General features: G+C 35.0%; 1 protein-coding gene across 1 annotated transcript in view; it reads right to left on the reverse strand.

Moving 5' to 3' along the window:
• The window catches only part of GALNTL6 (polypeptide N-acetylgalactosaminyltransferase like 6), a 432,734-nt gene that overhangs the window by 250,306 nt on the left and 163,957 nt on the right, over nucleotides 1–18,471 (reverse strand). The window lies entirely within an intron of this gene.

Consider the following 18,471-nt stretch of genomic DNA (forward strand, 5'->3'; position numbering starts at 1 on the left):
CTTGAACACCCTTGTAGGGACAAGACAGATGTACTCAGTGGTTCTAACATCACAACACTGTGGAGTTGGCTTCAGAAACTAGACACTTTGTGCTTCCCCAAAGAAATTATCTGCTTGTTCCTGGCAAAGCACAGAATTTCTATTCCAGCCTTTCATTCCCATGTTAGTTCTCATCATCAGACACTTGGCTTGCTTAGTACCTACCTCAGGCTACTATACCTCTGTCTCTTCCAGAAGGAGAGCAAAGAACAAATAAAAGCACTTCAAAGCAAATCAGAAAATAAAAGCCTTCAATTCTTCTCAACTACTTTTATTCTTCCCACTCTTACAGAGGATGTACTCTTCAGAGATTCAAAACCCTTTAAGCCTACTCAGGTTCTAGAGAACCTATATCTTCCTTTACACCTCATTGATCAGATTATAACGTCTCTATCCTTCTACCACCAGGCTCCCCCTTAAGAAAACACATCTTTTTACCTGGGCTCTTATAGAGAAATTAATCAGCTGAATTCAATAAGTGATCAAGGGCTCAGCTAATCAGGAGCAGCTACAGGAGTGGATGAAGAGGAAAGCAACCAGAAGCTGAGAGAAACATCCAGTAGAATTCTTAAAGCCCATAAGTCTCTGTCAGTGCCCTATTTCACACTGCAGAAGCACAAGACATTAAAAACACAGAATATGCAATTAAAGGTGGCATAGCGACTCAATTTTAGACTTTTTTCAGCTAAAATAGTATTTTTTAATTCCAAAATTTGTGCATATATTTACAATTTTATTTGAATTCTTAATGAAAACAATAACTGTTACTTACAAGGGGGGGATTATTAATACCTATCGTGAAACCTTTTCTGTTTATGTTATTTTATTGCTAACAGGTATTTTGTCATTTTTATCCCCAAATGCATGCAACACACTAACATAATACAAAATCTGAGACTAAGCTTCTATGTGAATCTTTATGATTTCATACTAATAATGGGGAGGAACTATGATACTAAAAAAGCAACTAATGAGTCAAAGTACTACCCTAAATTCAATGGTACAATTGTATCAAATATGATTCATAATAAGGGAACACTAAGCTAATGTCATTCAACCTAAGACATAGAAATTTTATCCCCTCTCTTTCAACATAAATTCTACATAGATCAAAAGTAAATATTTTAACTGGCTATTAATAAGAGATTTAACCACTGAGCTATTAAATTTATCCAATTTAATATTGCAAACATTCTGAAATAAATTACCTATATGATTAAAACATACTATTGCAAGTAACTTATTTTTTACTACAAAATTTCCTGTATATTCCAGCTATTCACCCTGTATAAAGAGAGGTGAATTCTTGCTTTGCTTTTCTTAAATGAGTCCATTTGGTTCTTCAGGAGATGAGTATTTGTCCTAGGAGTTTTCTTCACAATGTCCCTTGCACTGAAACTGAAGAGAAGCATTTTTAAAATAGTCTTTCATTCTTCCCCATCAAATATGGAGTAATATCACTGTGCACAAGCCAGAAGTATAGATATCATGGTTGTTATCTAGACCAACTCAGGAATGGGCAGAACATTCTCCTATCATTCTGTGTAAGTATTTGATCAAATTTCTTTTGCACTTCTGCAAAGTAGAGCTCAGCCATGAGCACTGGAAGGTGTGAAGCATGACTCTTTCCTAACACTTTCTTAAAATACACATGTATAGCATAAACAGAGGCTTATGCACTTTTTTTGAATGTCATAACTATTTCTCCCAGCTTTTTGTTTGCTTGCTCTCTCACCCACCAGTTCCTCCTGATTAGGAAAGGATCATTAACTTGGGGAGCCATCTATCAGATCCAGCTGGAAGCAGTTTGCTAATTTCTCTGAAAGAGCTTTGGTAAAAAGTGACTGTTTCTTCCGAATGACGTTTGAAGGAGAGAAATACAGAGCTCAGAAGATATGCATTTTTTTAAGTACAACTTTTGACTGATCATTAGGTTTGAAGGATTCCCTGTGTAAAGAAAAGTACCATGTATGAGCCTACTCAGCATTAAAAAAAGTATTAAAAAAATAAGCACAGAAAACTCTCCTGTCACTGATTCACCTTCCCAGATGTCTGACAGTAATTTCTATCACTGCACAATGGTTTAGAGGTGGACCTATATGCCAGGATAAAAAGGGGAAATTTCACAATGCAAGAAGAATAAAATTCTGGTGAAAAGGACCCTGATTAGGTATAATTTTAAATGTAATTACTGGCTACAGAAGACTACTTTAAATCTATTGATAATCAGATGTAAGCCCTCTTACACTGTCTTCTGTCTGAAGGCAAAAGGGCAATGCAGAAAGTGCAACAAGGCTATAAAGTACTGTAGAAACTGGGAGTAAAAAACCCAATGGTGAATTTTTTTTGTCTTTTGACATCTAAAAGGGGACTCATCCAAACATGATGGATAAAACCAACCCAGCACTAAGAGTTGATACTAACTCTCTGAGGCTGTCTTACAATTGCAGTGAAAACAACCTCATAAACTAAGGACAATCAGAAGTTTCAGTTCAGGATTTTGATTTGTCAAGGAAGGGAAAAACCAATAGCACAAGAATGACACATATTCAACCTGGGCCCAAAAACCCCATCAGAATGCTCCACTGCATGGGAAGCCTTACAGCAATGTTTAATTCATACAGTGCTGTCTTACCTTTGTGATTACAGAATTATTAGTCTGATTTTTAACTCAGTAATCAACACAAGCAAGTACTAAAATATTCTAAGTTTTCCTCTTAAGGCATTATGATGGCTTTGGAGTTAACACCTCTACATTGCTTAGTCCTGTTTTATTTTAAGGGTTTTAATACACCATCTTAAAATGCTTCTCCATAGATACATAAAAAAAGGTAAAGTAAGATATTGAAGGTATCAAGATAAAGCACAGCCTTGGCCAAGTATTAGATACTCTATAAGGCTTTTTAGCCCTACTCAGGGATGTTACAGTCTCCTAGGAAACCTGACAGTCTATACCTAGCCCCAAAAATTTTCAGTTCTAAGCTTGACAACTTGTGCTAACTGATAGTTAAAGGACACCTCAGTTAGGCATCTCCTGGTTATGTATAATGCAGATACAGCAGGTGGAGAATAAGCCCTCTTGTTCAACAGATGGTTCAAAGGGAAGACAATTAAGGTGAAACAAGAAAATAAAAAATATTCTGTATACTCAGTACAGAAGTCTAATGGCAGAGTAATGGCTCTGAATCAGCCACATCGGTTTAGTTGCCAGGCACTATAATTATAAAGAGAACAGGGATATTGTTGGCAAAATAGAACAACTGTAAATCAGTTTGAAAATGCAACAGAAGAGAAGTTCTGCACTACTTCCATATGCAATAGACAGGGGACCTTGCTAAAAACTATAAACAACAAATCAAATGGCAACAGGTTCTCATTTCAGGGTCTTTTGGGTTTTCTTTTATGGTTTTGTTTTTGTAATTCAGACGAACAATATTTATAATTCAGCAGGCATGGTAAAAAAGATTGGCTTTGCCATATAAGTTCAAGAAGTTAAGCAATTGCTTGACATCTTCACACAGGAAACCAAGTGGATAAAGAGCGTAAGTCATTCAGGGTCTGTGGGGAAGAACTGTGTACAAATCTGAATTATTTACTGTTTACACTTACTGCTATTAGTTTACTCAGGCATGACTACACAGCCATACCAAGCCAAGCCTATAATTCACATAAGTATTTAAGCACAGCCTTTAATTCAAGCATTCAAGCATCGTTTAACTCTAAACCAGTAGTAGGGAATAAAAATTCTCTATGTGCTAAATGCTTTAGTACATATAAGGATTTTATTTTAATACGGAAACATACAAATAATTAAGTCTTCTTACTTATAGTGCACTTTATTATTTTGGATAAGGTAATTCTGCCATTCTTTAAAATATATATTAGGAATTATCTCTAAATAGTCTACAGAGAATTTAGCAGTTCGGCTGTGTTCATCACACAAACTCCAAGGCCATCCTCTCTTATGGAAGTTCTCAAAGTGAGAACAGATGTCTAATCTTGTCCTAGAGCAGTCTTTCAATACAGAACTGAAGTCCCATTAGGAGAGAGTGATTGTATTTCTCAGCAAAGGTAGACAGAGAAGCATAAATTCCAAATGAATGCAATCACACATCATCCTCTAAGAAAGAAGTGTGAGAAGTAAAATAGGAAATAAAGATCAACAACAGAATAAAAAAATTGAGTCAGAGATCTTACCTAATTTTGACACACAAATTTTCACAAAACAAACCTTTTTGATCCCTGATATGGCAACTGTCCAAGCCAGAGGGCAAAAACTCTATTTAAATCAATCTGTGGTGTCTTTTACATAATTTCTGAAGTTTTCTTAGTGCAGAGTTTTATACCACTCTCCCATTTTTCACTGAGGAGATCAACTTCTTATTATTTAGAAAAGTAAAATAGATTAGCAACTCAAGCTGCCAGCACATTCTGCTTTTTTGGAAGTGAATTTGCATTTGAGTACAAACAGAATAATTGTATTCCCTTTTTTTCCTTTTCCTCACAGACAGGAGGGTGAGGAAGAAATCAGAGGCAGAAATCAGCCTCTCTATTCATAACAGAAAAGGAATTGCTTGTTTTGAGCAAATGTCTTTTGTGATTTGTACATTTATGTTAATTTCTAATAAAATGGATGAAAATTTTAATTTAATAAATGCATGAATGAGCTTTGACAATTTGTTATGGAGACAGAAAATTAGAACTGCATGTCTCACATTAAAGTAATTCCCTTCATATCAAATGGACCTACCCAAGTTGCAAAAAACATGTAGGTATATATTTATATATACATAAAATGGTTTTTCAAATTGAAAGTAAGGAACATTTTTCTAACTGTATGAGCAGTAAAAAAATCAAACAGGCAGCCCAGGGAATTGTGGGATCCATGAATAGGCATGCAAGAAATGATAACATGTCTCAGAGAGATGATTGATACAACTCTGGTCATCTATTTAGGTGGATCCCAACCTTAAGTTTCTATGAATGCTATGAGAAATAGGAGAAGAACTGACTATAGGTTCCCTCAAAGTCCATAAAACTCGCATCAGAAACTGAAGTATAGTTATCTCAATTTTATTTGACTTTTCCTAAACTTCTCAGAGTATCTCACTCAGTTTCACAATTTCATTACCCTAATTTATATTATAGGAAAAGGAATTTAATTGATTTTACATCAATGGGAATAGGATCAAAAGTATCTTTTAATAATTTTATCAGTACCCTACCTTGTAACAGCTTAAAAAGGCACTACAGTAAGATTTACAACGCTTCTAATTATTAATTACATAACTCTGTCAAGGTCTGAGGCAAAATAAAATGCCTTTCCTCAGCATTACAGAAGTAATCAAATCTTACTTATGCAAAAACCTTGTCAAGGAAATCCTGAACAAGAAGTGTACAAGTAAGAATAAATTATTTATTTATAAATATTTAATAAAATTTATTAACTACAATTTCAATATTGAACTGTTACAGAAAACAATCAAAAATTCACTCAGTTTTCTGTTAGAAAGCATTAAAGTCCCTACTATTTTATCTATCTTCAGATGGCATAGTACATATAGGTTTTCTTTTCCAAGGATCATGCCGTCCTTGGTAACTGGTATAGAGATGTTATTGGGAGCAAATATGAGGCTTTGTCCTCTCTGGATTGCTGCTACAGTAATATGATGTCAGCAGGAGAAATATGAACTAAATTGCTTCTCTCTTCAGGAACAGCTTTATACAAATAGCATAGGTTGGAAGAAAAAGGGAGAAAAAACATATAACTTTAAATTTTGTTATTCGATTGCCTGCTCACACCCAGAACTAAACAAAAACACCTCAACAAAACAATCGAAGTGCAAGAACAAAAATCCAAGAAAACCTCCAATCAACCAAACAAAAAAACCAATAGAGAAGAAAATGATCCTTAAAAAAATTTAGAAGAGTACATTCAAATTGTACTGCAGCTGGATCTTTGGAGTATTGTTTGCTTATCATTCACATGAGATAAAAATAAAAGGAACCTCTTACTAACACAAAATGAAATCCCTACTGCCAGCAGTGATGTGTTCAGCCATTCCTCAACCAGAGTGGGTAGGAAGTAGGTAAAGGAAGAGGATTTCCCAGAGAGGAAATGAGAGGGACAAATAGGAGCCTCTGAAATGTACTTATTTTACAGATGCTTCAGAAGCATTTCTATAAAAAGAATATCCAACTGGAAAAAAAAAAAGTAAATTACAGCTTTGTAACTGTATTAAATATAATTTCCAGATTTCCACAGACTTAACAGGCCTAGGCCAACTCCTCATGCTAATTTAAGATCATAACCTCTGTGTCAGACTGCAAGAAAAAAATGGCACAAGATATTTTTTTTAAGACATCTCAAAGCAGGAGAAACTGATTACCAATATTCTGCGTACATCAAGGACATGTTATCATTTCATCCGTGTTTCTTTAAGATGAAAACAAGAGAAAATGATACAAAATGACAGCGGATCAGGCTGAGCAGCACAAAAATGACGAGCGGTAGTGGCAGCGAGCAGAAGAATGAATGAGTGCACCAAGTGGAGCAAGCAACAGCAATATCTGGCAGAGTGTCAAAAGCCCCAGGTCACAGCACAAAGCTCTGGAAACTTCAGCTGGGGCTTGTTGCCTCATAGGACTCCACAGTTCCCAAGAGTAAGGCTGGCTTTGGCTCAGGAATGGGGAACAAACAGCTGGCCTAGTTGCTGCCTTGACAAAGTGGATTGAAAAATTATTACTGATATACTTTAGGAATTAGCTCTTATATTCTACCTGTTTATCTGTAATAAAATATTGTTTGCTTAGTTAATTAATTTTCAAGAAGAAAAAATTAGCTCGGTGCTCTTGAGATTAATTCTTGCAGGTATGTAGACATTTTACTAGATGTCACTTTAAAATGCCTTTACTGTTAGCAGTGGTGTCCTAGCAGAAAAGGGGCATTATACAGGTTGGAAAAATCCAACTCTGTATCTTTCAAATAACCAATATGAAATAATTTGTATAGAAACAAGTTTATCTTAATAGATTAACAAGGTTTATCCTAAATATGTGCATTTTTTTCAATGAGTCACTTTCAATTAATTAAGCAATACTTAATTTCTATATCTTACACCCTGTGCTTTATGGAATACTAGAGGAAACTACCCCTCCCCTTTTTCATTCATTTGAAACATTTAAAAGGCAGCCTCTAAATTTCCAACAGTCATTGCAGAGTAAAAATACAATGTGCATGTGTTTGAGGGAAGTAATTGCTTTAAAATATAACATGAGGTAAACCACTGGGATTGTTTTATTTTAGCAGAAGAATGACAACATATGAACCCTGAAAAGTGAACCGTCCAAAGGCTTGAATAAACATTTCACAAAAATAAGCAATAGAATTTTTCTTAAAAGATATGGCTTTTAATATTTACTGCAAGTACTACAATGGCTTGCTGGGTGGAAGACTCATTCTAACCCCCCCTTTCCACTTAAATAAATCTAGCAAAAATAAAAAGAAAAAAACCCAGACTGTACTATTTGGTTTGTCCAGTGTATTTAGAATGCTGCAGTGTACAATGCAAGATAAGCAGTAACACATGCTGTTTTGATATGAGTTGCTCTATCACTGCAGCAGAGAAGCAATATCCTCAGTAGTATTCTGCAGGCTGAGCTGAATCTAATCATAACTCTGTAGCCAAGGGATGCACAGTACATCTTCTATTTAGTCTAACTACTTATCACCAAATGCCACAGCCACCAGAATGTTTTTTTCATTTAACATTAGAACAGACTGGCTGTAGACCATTAATCAGAGCCAAACCCTGAATGAGCAATTCAACCATAAAAAAGGCTTCACAGTTTCATTTAGTAACTGAAGAACCTGCTAGGATAAAAAGTATCTACTATAGAACATGACCTAAAATAATCTACTAATAACGGTAAGGGTATTTGTTTCAGTACTTAAATGAATTAATTCACACAAAATGCCTCAATAGTGGCATTCTACTAGTTTCAAATACCAGAAAGTCTTATCCAAATAATGTGTATGGTCAAGCTGATATCTTTAAAAAGTTCAAACTAAAGTGTTCATAACAGGGTTAGGTACAGGAACCAAACACATCCACAAAATTAATGCAAAATTACAGTTGCACAAGTAGTGTTTCGAAAAATCCCCAAATACAAAATGATAGGGTTGTAACAGCTGCAATTAACATGAGTTATCCTTGCTTCTCTATTTTTCTTCATTGTAAGACATTTTATAACCATGTGTTATTTACCATATACTACCACAGAAAAACAAACAGAATGTTCCATGGAACAAATGTCTTATTATGGAATCTTTTTTTTTTCTTTTTTTTTTTTTTTCTTTTTTTCATGAATTCAACCTAAACTAGCTCCAGAAGCTGGCTTTGTGGCTGCCACAGGAAGAAGATGGAATAACCTGTAAAAAATGAGTGTGAGTCAACAGTGTCCAACAACGTAGTCACTCTTGTACATGAAGCATTATTCCATGATGTATCTCCTCCAGAGAACACATAAGCTGTCACAGCTCCCAGTAAATTCGGGTTTAACCTGCATGACCCCTAAAAAAATCCCGAAACAAAACAAACCACAAACACCCCCCAAAACCAGCAACAACAAATAAATAAATATGCACACATACATTAAAAATATATACGCATACATATAAATACACATACATATTAAAAAAACATTCTTACATATGGAGATAGTAAATCTCACAGTTAAAGTTTGAGGCAGACCCAAGAAGTAGAACTTAGCCTTCTGATTCCCCACATGGTGACTCAGTGACAAGGACAAACTTACTCCGTCTGTAAATCTGAGAAAAATGCCAATAAGCAAGCCGTGTTTGCTCACTTGGGGCAAGTTTCTCAGGTAGTACAGAAATAGCTTATTGCTTTTTCAGGTCTGTACAAATTTAGACGTTATAAGCTGAGTATGATAATAATTACCAGGCACTCCTACAAATTCAGATACAAGAATTATCATCAAGGCAAGCAATATAAACCCAGATGAACAACTGACCCATGGAATGCCATATTCTTGGGACTGGCCCAAGTAAGTCCTTCTGCTTTACTTAGAACAAAATGCATTTCGTTCTATCACACCCAAAGAAACACTCTGAATCTCAATGCTCTTCTCTTTTTCATGTTTTCTTTTGGCAAACTAGACACATTACTCTTGTGAAAACTTTTGATACTACATATACTGCTCCATATACTCACTATTACTGCACTTCCCAGCCACTGCCTTTGCTCCTTCTTATAAAAGATACTAATCCTGCAATCATTAGTATTGCCTTTTATCACTTATTTTTAAATGCCTGGTTTTTAAAATGGTTTAAAATACATTCTTTATTTTAAAGAGCCTTAAAAATGACTGACACTCCTGTGGTAAGGAGTAAGTTTCCTGTACTAAAGTCAACTGAAATTTCCAGTCAATATATGCTGGTGAATCAGGCAGAGGCAGAAGTGGAGACTTTACGAGCCACCTTCAGCCATCTGCACAGATTTTCAACTAATTAGTTTAAAATATTTTCTATTCAAAAGGAGAACTCATCACTTACAGAACACAACTAAACATTTATCCCAAGGCCATATCTATGCATAATTCAGTTGGAACCCAGTATGTCCATTGGGAACTTCTTTGAAAAAGTTAACTTATTGAAAACTGATGTCTGGATACAGCCAAAAGTATTTCCTGATTTTTTTTTTTTTTTTTAAAACCTGGTGATATCTGGGTTAAGAGAAGCAAATAAAAAACGTATTTTGAAAGCCACAATTTTAAAGTTGCAGTCTTTTTTCTTTTTTCCCAAATCTTATATAAATGACAGAACCTAAGTAATAATTATAAAGTATCGTTATTCAAGTTAAAAGTTTTGGTTGTGAAACAAAACAGTACTTTCTAATTTTATCACAGACAGAAAAAGGTGCCCCTAAAAATTTCTTTCTCACTTAGAAAATTAAAAAAAAAAAGCTAAACTCCATTATGCAGATTTATGATGTCTTTATGCAGCACACAGTAACTCTGAATTCTACTTACAACTGTACGATCAAAAGCCCCTCAATAAATCCATTTTTTGAGGAGAAAGATCTTTAGCAACCATGTTAAGAGAGCAAGCATACGCAGCCCTCCATAACCACAGGTAACAGAGGAACAGGATGTAAATCAGAGACCTACATTAACTATAGGTTTTGTTTCAGATGCTTTACCAGAAATTACACCATTTAATTTGTTAAGTATATTAAAAACTAGGAAAAGCAGGAAGAAAAAAAATCACCACACCTCACATTTTCCAGAGAGGAATAAAACCCACTTAGTTTGTCTATTTTCCTGCTATTAATTCATCTTTGCATGTCATACGATTTAACTTAGAGAAAGTGCTTCTGCATACATTTAATTTAATTTTTCCTGTGCTTGCTTAAATAGTAAACCAACATCTTTACAATAGTGAGCCAAATTATGAAAAAGGACTTGTACTGGATTAAGAAGTCATGTTCTACTCTGGTGATTTGACCCTGGCTGGATGCCACGTGCTCACCAAAGCCACTCCATCACTGCCCTCCTCAGCTGGACAGGGGAGACAAAATATAATAAAAGGCTTGTGGGTTGAGATAAAGGCAGGGAGGGATCACTCACTAACTGTTGTCATGGGAAAAACAGACTCAAATTGGAGAAAAACTAATTTTTTGCCAAGAAGTTCTCAGGGTCTCAAAACTCCTATGCATGACTTTAGAAGTCTCCAAAAAAGAAGATGAAAACATGATCTTTATCACAGTTTATTACAGGTTTTAAAAAATTGTTCATTGTATAAACTGTGGGGGAAAAAGTCATTTCAATACCATTTCAGTACTAAAGTGGCAGTATGTTAGTAACTTGCTTAACTTACTCATTAACAGCAGCTACTTAAAATATCAGCCCTCCAGAACTTTAACTACTTACAGCTTTAACTCTTTTTGTGACTCATTATGAAGTTTGGATTCTTTCCAGTATAACCATTTTAGTAAAAGCTGGTAAAAAATATATAGAAAAAAAATCCAAATAAACAAACGTTATTTATTTAGAGGTTTATTTTCTTTTTTTGTGTGACAATATTAGAAATAGATTCGTCTCTCAATAAAAAAATCCTTGAATAACCAATACTGAATATTCAATAACCAGAGTTACTCAGAAGGGAGATCTGGGAGGACAACAGAATCAGTATCCTTTTAAAAAGTCAGCAACATGCCCTCTGGAGACTACTCCTTCCCCACTTTACACACCAGAATTTGCTGTGTTTCAGATCAGTCTCACCTTTTGTAAATTGGCACGGAATAAAAATGCAAGAAGTACCAGTAACCTCATATACATTAACAGTAGTTTCCAAACACACACAGCAGCTATCCAATTACTTAGCATGTAAAATAGAAGTAATGGTGAGGGTAATCTGAAATTACTTCCGCTGTCTTTTAAAAATATAGAAGTGTAAACCATTTCATGAGACATTTCAAGAGAAAGACTGTTTCCATGTTTTAAGAATACCTATAAAAAAACTTAAATATGCATCTTGACTTTTTTTTTTTTAAATCTGAGCATTTTTCCACTGAAACTCCTGGCAAGTTTTACTATTCACATTTCAGCATCAACTGCAGAAGTTTTAATCAACTGCCTAAAAAAAAAAGTTTAAAAGTTTACTTCTACCTTGTAGCCAGCAAAACTGTCACTTAGGTTGGCAGAACAAAATGTCACTCCTAGAAATGTGGTTTCTTTTTCTACTTTCTTTATATTAAGGGGAGGACAGATTCCCCCAGGCAACACTTCACTGCAAGCATGCAGGGCAGACAACTTTGTGTTACACAGTCCCATCCAAAAGGTAGGTCTGTTCCTTGACAAGCAGTGATTACAGGGCATAATTTGATGAGCTAGTGTCTATAAAGCAAATTATAGCAAAACAATCATACATCTCTGCCTTTTCACACACATTCACTGGATGTCAGACAAATGGTTTCACCAGTACAATAATTTTCCTCTGTCAGCTTATAAAACGAAAACAGGAAGGAAAAGAAAGAAGTCACCTTACACATATTTCACTCATAAACTGCATTGAGATAACTATACTAGACCTTTGCACTTGCAAATTTAATTCACATCCTCAAAAGAAAGAAGCTGTGACTGGAAAGTGGGCACTATTTATTGTTGCTGAGGTTTTTGGTTTTTTGGGTTTTTTTTTTTTTTTTTTTTGGGGGGGGGGGTTGGTTATTTGTTTGTTTTAAAGGAATCCAAGTATGTTGTTGGCTTTTTGAAGACCAAAACACTAAAACAATACTCCAAAATGTTTTTGTGAATGCAATCATGTCCCCTGCTTCTCTCCTTCTTCTCTGTATTTGAGTTTTCACAGCAAACTCGACGACATTTCTTTGTTCCACTGAGTCAAGCAATAATTGCCCTGAACTGACAAACTTGATCATTTTTACGCTCATCACATAAGCAAAGATCAACTTAGATGGTCTATAGAGCTCTCCTCCTCCTTACACACAGACAGGGCTAGCCTGAACGTCTCTAAGCTGTTTGGTTGTTTCAAAGTCTCTCTGTAAATGAGCCCCATGTTTTTGAAGACTATCCAGATAAAACTTCTTTTCCAGAATTACTACAAAACATCTCTCTCCTTAAAAAAACAATCAAACATAAAAAAACTAACCAAACATAAAACCGAACCAGGCAAGTATCTACAAAGAAAAGGAGTTCTAAACATTACTTAGATTGCCCTGAAAATGGTTAAGCACAAAGAGAAAGATGCCCAAAACCCGAACCATCGTTCTAGAGTGCAAGTGCCAAATCAAATGATCCATTTTAGATGAGACATCCTCTCATACCCTTCCCTCTCAAAAAAACCCCAAACACAAAATTTGTAAAGTCAAGTTTCCTCTTTTTTTTAGGCAGCAACTAATAAATCCACAAGTATTACCTGTTAAATACAGGTATATTCGCCAATATCAGCTCTTGATCACTGATACTGATGTAAGTCCATGAAGACAGGTTTTCATTGCTATAGAGAACAGTTAATACTTGGGACTATCATAAGTAGATGGCATCTACTGCCTCTTTTTTTTTTTTTTTCTTTTTTTAAATGTTATTTTATGTTTGCTTTGGCTTGTTTCTTTCTTTCCTTCTTTTTATAATTGTGTGAGCACTCAAATCAACATTCAAATACAGTGGGAGAAGGTACTAGAGAGTAAACTTTGGTTTGTTAAGGATTTGAAACCATATATCCCTGCACAAATGAAAACCTATAAAACCTAACAACTCTAATTAAATTTTTCTAGGAGAGCACTTCTTGAACTGTGGATACTAGTTTCATTCAAAAATATGTATCACTGATGCAGTGAGAGTCAATAGATATTTCTTGCCAAGTTTCTGGAAATACAATTTTCTTCCTGCCTATCAAGGTAAAAATCAACATGCCAATTCCCAGCACAAAGAAGCATGCAGAAGATAATTTTCAGTGTCCGAAATAACAGGAGTCATATTATGAACTCTGCTTCCCCCTCCTCTGTCACCCTGGTAGCTCTTAAAAATTAGCTTTCCAATTACATTTAAATGCTTTAACTGATGCGTTTCCAAAATGCCTGTTTGTGGCAGAGGGTGGGGACAGGGAAGAACAGGGAAAGAATCACATTTACTTCAACCACAAAAAAGGCCTTGTCTCTGGCCAAGGCAATGGAGGCATTGTGATTTAAAACAGAAGCTTAGTTCTGACTTACAGTCACCTATAAACTCTTTTTATGCATAGATTTAAGCGGCAAGAGTTAGTTCTATCATGTACACAGTTTTCTGACAGAGAAATTCTATACAGCTACAGCCTTATACTTCCCAGCTTCTGCTGCAGCCGTGTAATATGAAGTTGTAACTTGAGATCCAGTGAAAATGTGTACCCAAGCTACAGCTTAAATAATACTGTGATTATGCCATTTCACAATCTGAGGAAGCCAGTCTGTAGTTACCCACAGAAAACCTTGAGGCCTCGTAATGAAAAACCAAAACACGAAACTGAATTTTCTAGTTATCAGGGTTTAAACTTCCAAAGAAGGCACCACTGAAAAAAAATTCACTTCCCAAATCATTATTTAAGAGCATAATAGTTTTATCTTAGCACGCAGCTCCCGGCTGATCTCACTGTTTTCAATAGGAAATCCAGACCATGAAGAGTGGTAGAATCAGATCACAGTCTGCAGCACTTGATTTCTGAAGCAAATGCATTTTAATACGTGAAACACTTTATGTAACCGCAGTAGATTGCATCCATCTTTCTTATAACACATCCTTTCTGTGCTGTCTCCTTGACAAGCCATGATTAACATTGCTGTTTAAAATTTTTTAATCATGTAAGACTTGCATTAAGATAAACTGACAAACATTTTTTCTCTTTTAGAAACAATAGATTGTAAACTGCGTGAAGCATATTCATGATTAATGCCATGAACAATTAAGTTATAACTGTTTATTGAGACCTTGGCTACCACTACAGTTCCAATTATGCTGCAAATTCTCAAATTCTTTCTAAAGAAATTGCAAGTTCAAAGACCTAAATTAAATTTAGAAAACTTGTTTAATATATAATTCTGACAAAATTTCCACTGTATAATTCCATCTGAAAAATGGCATAAGTAAATCAGTATTTTAGTATAAACTTCTTTTCCTGCAAAAATTTTATTACATTTATCTGTGTAAGTAACACAGAGCTAGTTTTTTTCATAGTCAATAGGGAATTACAATTAATGTTGCTTTCTGTATCATGCTGCCTCATATCTTCTAGAAGATATGGCTCTGGCTTGGCAAGTTCTTCTGAATTTAAGAACAGGCACTATTCAAAATTATTATAAGGATTAAACAAGTATTTGAGCAGAAAAGGTAATGGAAAATGATCACTAGTGCAAAATTTCTTTAAGTGACACTGAGGTCAAATTTCAGGTGTTCACTACGTGTTACTGCTGTAGAAAAGTGCTCATGTCTTTTGCCTTCTTTTGACATTCTACCCAAGAATACAGAGCTCCAATCTATTTCCACTTTCACCACAAACATGTACAGGTCACTTATTTTTCAATATCTCTGCTTAGCTTGTTTATAAAACTAATCTGTATGAATGTTTGTTTGTAGAACTATAGAACATACTGTCTGTTTGTTTATAGAACTAATCTCTATGAAATACCTGCACCGAGGCATGTAAAGGTCAAGATCTTTAAAATCCCCTTCTTCCAGTCAAGGTAACATTTTGAAGAAGCAGAAAGGTAAAGACAATATGGAATACAGGAAAGAGTAACAACCTTCATTCCTTCCCTCCCCATAAGGCTTTCACATGCTATTTAAATATACAAATAGGAGGAACAAAGACTGCAAATGGCTTAGTAACTTCTGGAATAGACACTAGGTACATGCTAAAAGGTTTTTCCCTTTGAGACCTTATTAGCAGACAAGACCAAAATGGCTCAACAGTCAAACATAAAAGTATTGACAGCCATATCTCTGAAGTCGGTTACTCTATTCCTTAGCCAATTTCTTTTGAAGACAAAGGTTTTACAAATTTATATTTTCGCAGCTTCTTATATTTTACCATTCTCTCACAAATTAGTTTATTACACTAAATTTTCAATCTACTTCATAGAAGTAATCATTTCAGCATACACATGCAATCAGACAAAAAATACCTCCAAAGCATTATAAAGGAAAAAATAAAAGACTGTATTTAAAGAATAAAAAATGAAAACAAGAAAATACTTGCAATATATAGCCTTTCTATGTGTATCATATTGGCTATTAATATCCCTGATAAAATTGATTACATGCTTTTAGAGATAAGACCTTATGTTTTTCCCTTTTTCTAGTCAATCTCTTACCCTTTTGTGGTAGTTCACATTGGAAAAGTTATCAGTTGTAGTCAGAAATAGGTTGTCATGATCAGAAAGAGCGCCATATTTGAATATAAACATTCAATTTGCACTTCCTTAAAAGCTCAGGAATCACACACATGAATCCATCCTCTTGCCTGAGAAGGGTTGTAATTCATCGTTACTGCTACTATTCATAATTGATGATAAAGCTGAGAATTTCTTGAGTGAAACAAATAAAATAATTTTCAGAATTGGAGGAACAATGATTCTTGAGGACTTTTAGTCTCACTACCCAGGACATAAAGATAGAGGTGAAACCAACATGATGTCTTCTCATGGATGTTTGTAAATTACTACCTTAGGCTTACACGGCTCTCTCCTGTAAATCTCATCCCTCATGGGAGCATTGAGGGATCTCACACTCCTAGTTCTGCACAGAAACCATGGCAAACCAGTGCTATCAGAACCACAGAAGCTGCCATGCCCCTGAAATGAACATCTTGGTAGAAATGTCCTCAGAGTCCTCCCTATACAACTGAAATAGGGAAGTCTATGATAAAACAAAGAAATGGCACTACAGTAACTGATTCATGGCAAATCCAAGGGGCTCAGCATCCAGGATCTCTACTCTCTGTAGTAACACAGGTAGATTTGGAGTGCCCTGATACAACAGGCACTGCTGTAGCTGGGCTAAGACACACACCAGGAGCTACCTTGGTCATTGCTACACAGGCTGCACTCACTACACAGTGCCCCCACCACTCTGAAATCCAACACAAGAGCACTCTTCTGATATCCAGGGAACATTGTTTACTCCTTACCGAAACAAAAGCTGACAGATGTAGGATTTGCATTTGTTTACAGTTCTCATATTTTTAATGCAAATAAAGCGTATTATTCATCAAGCCATGTCATCAGTTGTATTCCCAGTGGAAAAGAAATTAATAGAAACAGGTCTTTTTTTTAATTCTGATTTCTTGTCAAAAAGTAGGCATAACTTATCAACTCCAATGAAGTCAGTTTCTCTGATTAGCTTATTTTGTTCCCTCCCAATCCATTGTAATATCTGATTGACTTAATCGCTCACTTTAGAAAATGGAAGCAATTAAACTTTTTTTTTTTCCTTCCTTCCAAAGTATCTATCACAAGTACTTAATTAGGAAATCCTTCTTTTTTTTAAGGTCAACTTTTGCTTTCCTTTTCCTATCTTTCAGTCACTGGCTTTGACCTAATGACAGAGTAATATTCAGAGAAGAATGGAAGTGATCAGGATGACTGAATAACTTAATTTTCATTTCACTGCATCTATTCTGTACTGATGATAAAAAGTATATTTAAGTCATTATATATTCCTTTCCAACACTGCATAAATCAGGGCTTGGATAACTGGCAACTAAATGGGTAAGTTCCCTGTTCCACCAACAGCATGACAATTGGAACTTCTGCAACCCAACAGCATTTCCCTATCTTCTTGAATTCTTCTATCAAGATCAACCAACCAATATTGTTAGAACTGGTTTGGAAGTCTTTTCAAGGGCTTTTAAATTAAGTTCTGGCTGTGTGTAAAGCCTTGCCTCTCCATCCTTCACTTCAAGTACCTTCTCAAGTAGCATCACCATGCTAACAAAATGGGATGTAATGTCTGAAGCATCATAAACACACACTTGAACCTCAGGTGTTCCAACAAAGCCCTGCAAAATCCAAAGCAACACAAGCTCATTTCAGGATTTATATGGAAGATCATTTGTCATTTCAGAGATGAAAAAAGATAAGCTAAAACACTTTAAATAAATAGAAATAATTAGAAATAACCTTTTTCTTCTGCATGTCTTGCAAAAGGCTTGACTTATTCTTGACTTCAAGAGAAGAGATCATTCAAATTCAGAAACACAGGTTTCAATTGGAGGAATGAAAAGGGATCAAAATATTTGGCCATGAAAGAGTAGCAGTCATGAAGAAACTAGTACCTCTCCATAATTAAAAATGATGAAATTCACATTCTCGTTGCTTAGGAAACCATAAGCTTTACAGATAAAACAGCCAGACTGAATTAAAAAAATCATTCACTGTTTTCTTCTCTTCTGTACAACATTGACTTCCTTTCCTGAAATGTCCCAAGAAGCCCTTTCACATTACGCTTTCAGATAGATTTTTAACTAACAGTGTATTTCAGCTAATGTTATTAGGAAGAGAAATTACATAGTATGCCCCAAAAGAGTGCATTGAGATATTCTAGCTTTGCATTTGTATTACCATATTGTGATTTTCAAAGAAAAGAGCATTAAAGGTTTTTTAATCTATTGAATAATAATGGCAAATATAAATTTTTGAAAGATACCTCTAAAACATCAAACTCAGCAAATGGTAAAAATAAAAAAAGGTTTTATTAAAAAATGTACACAAGTCAGAATATCTTAATATTCACATGCTACTATATGTTAAGTTATCATGTTAGGTTTAGGACTGGGAATTACAAAGCACCATAACATCTTTTTCAGTTTCTCAGCCAACTCCATGCAATGGCTTGCATTACATTGGCAATGCTGTAAGTTATCCA

The sequence above is a fragment of the Chamaea fasciata genome, unplaced genomic scaffold, assembly GCF_029207755.1.
Source record: "Chamaea fasciata isolate MVZ Bird 193981 ecotype frontalis unplaced genomic scaffold, bChaFas1.0.hap1 SCAF_6, whole genome shotgun sequence".
Classification (NCBI taxonomy): domain Eukaryota; kingdom Metazoa; phylum Chordata; class Aves; order Passeriformes; family Sylviidae; genus Chamaea; species Chamaea fasciata.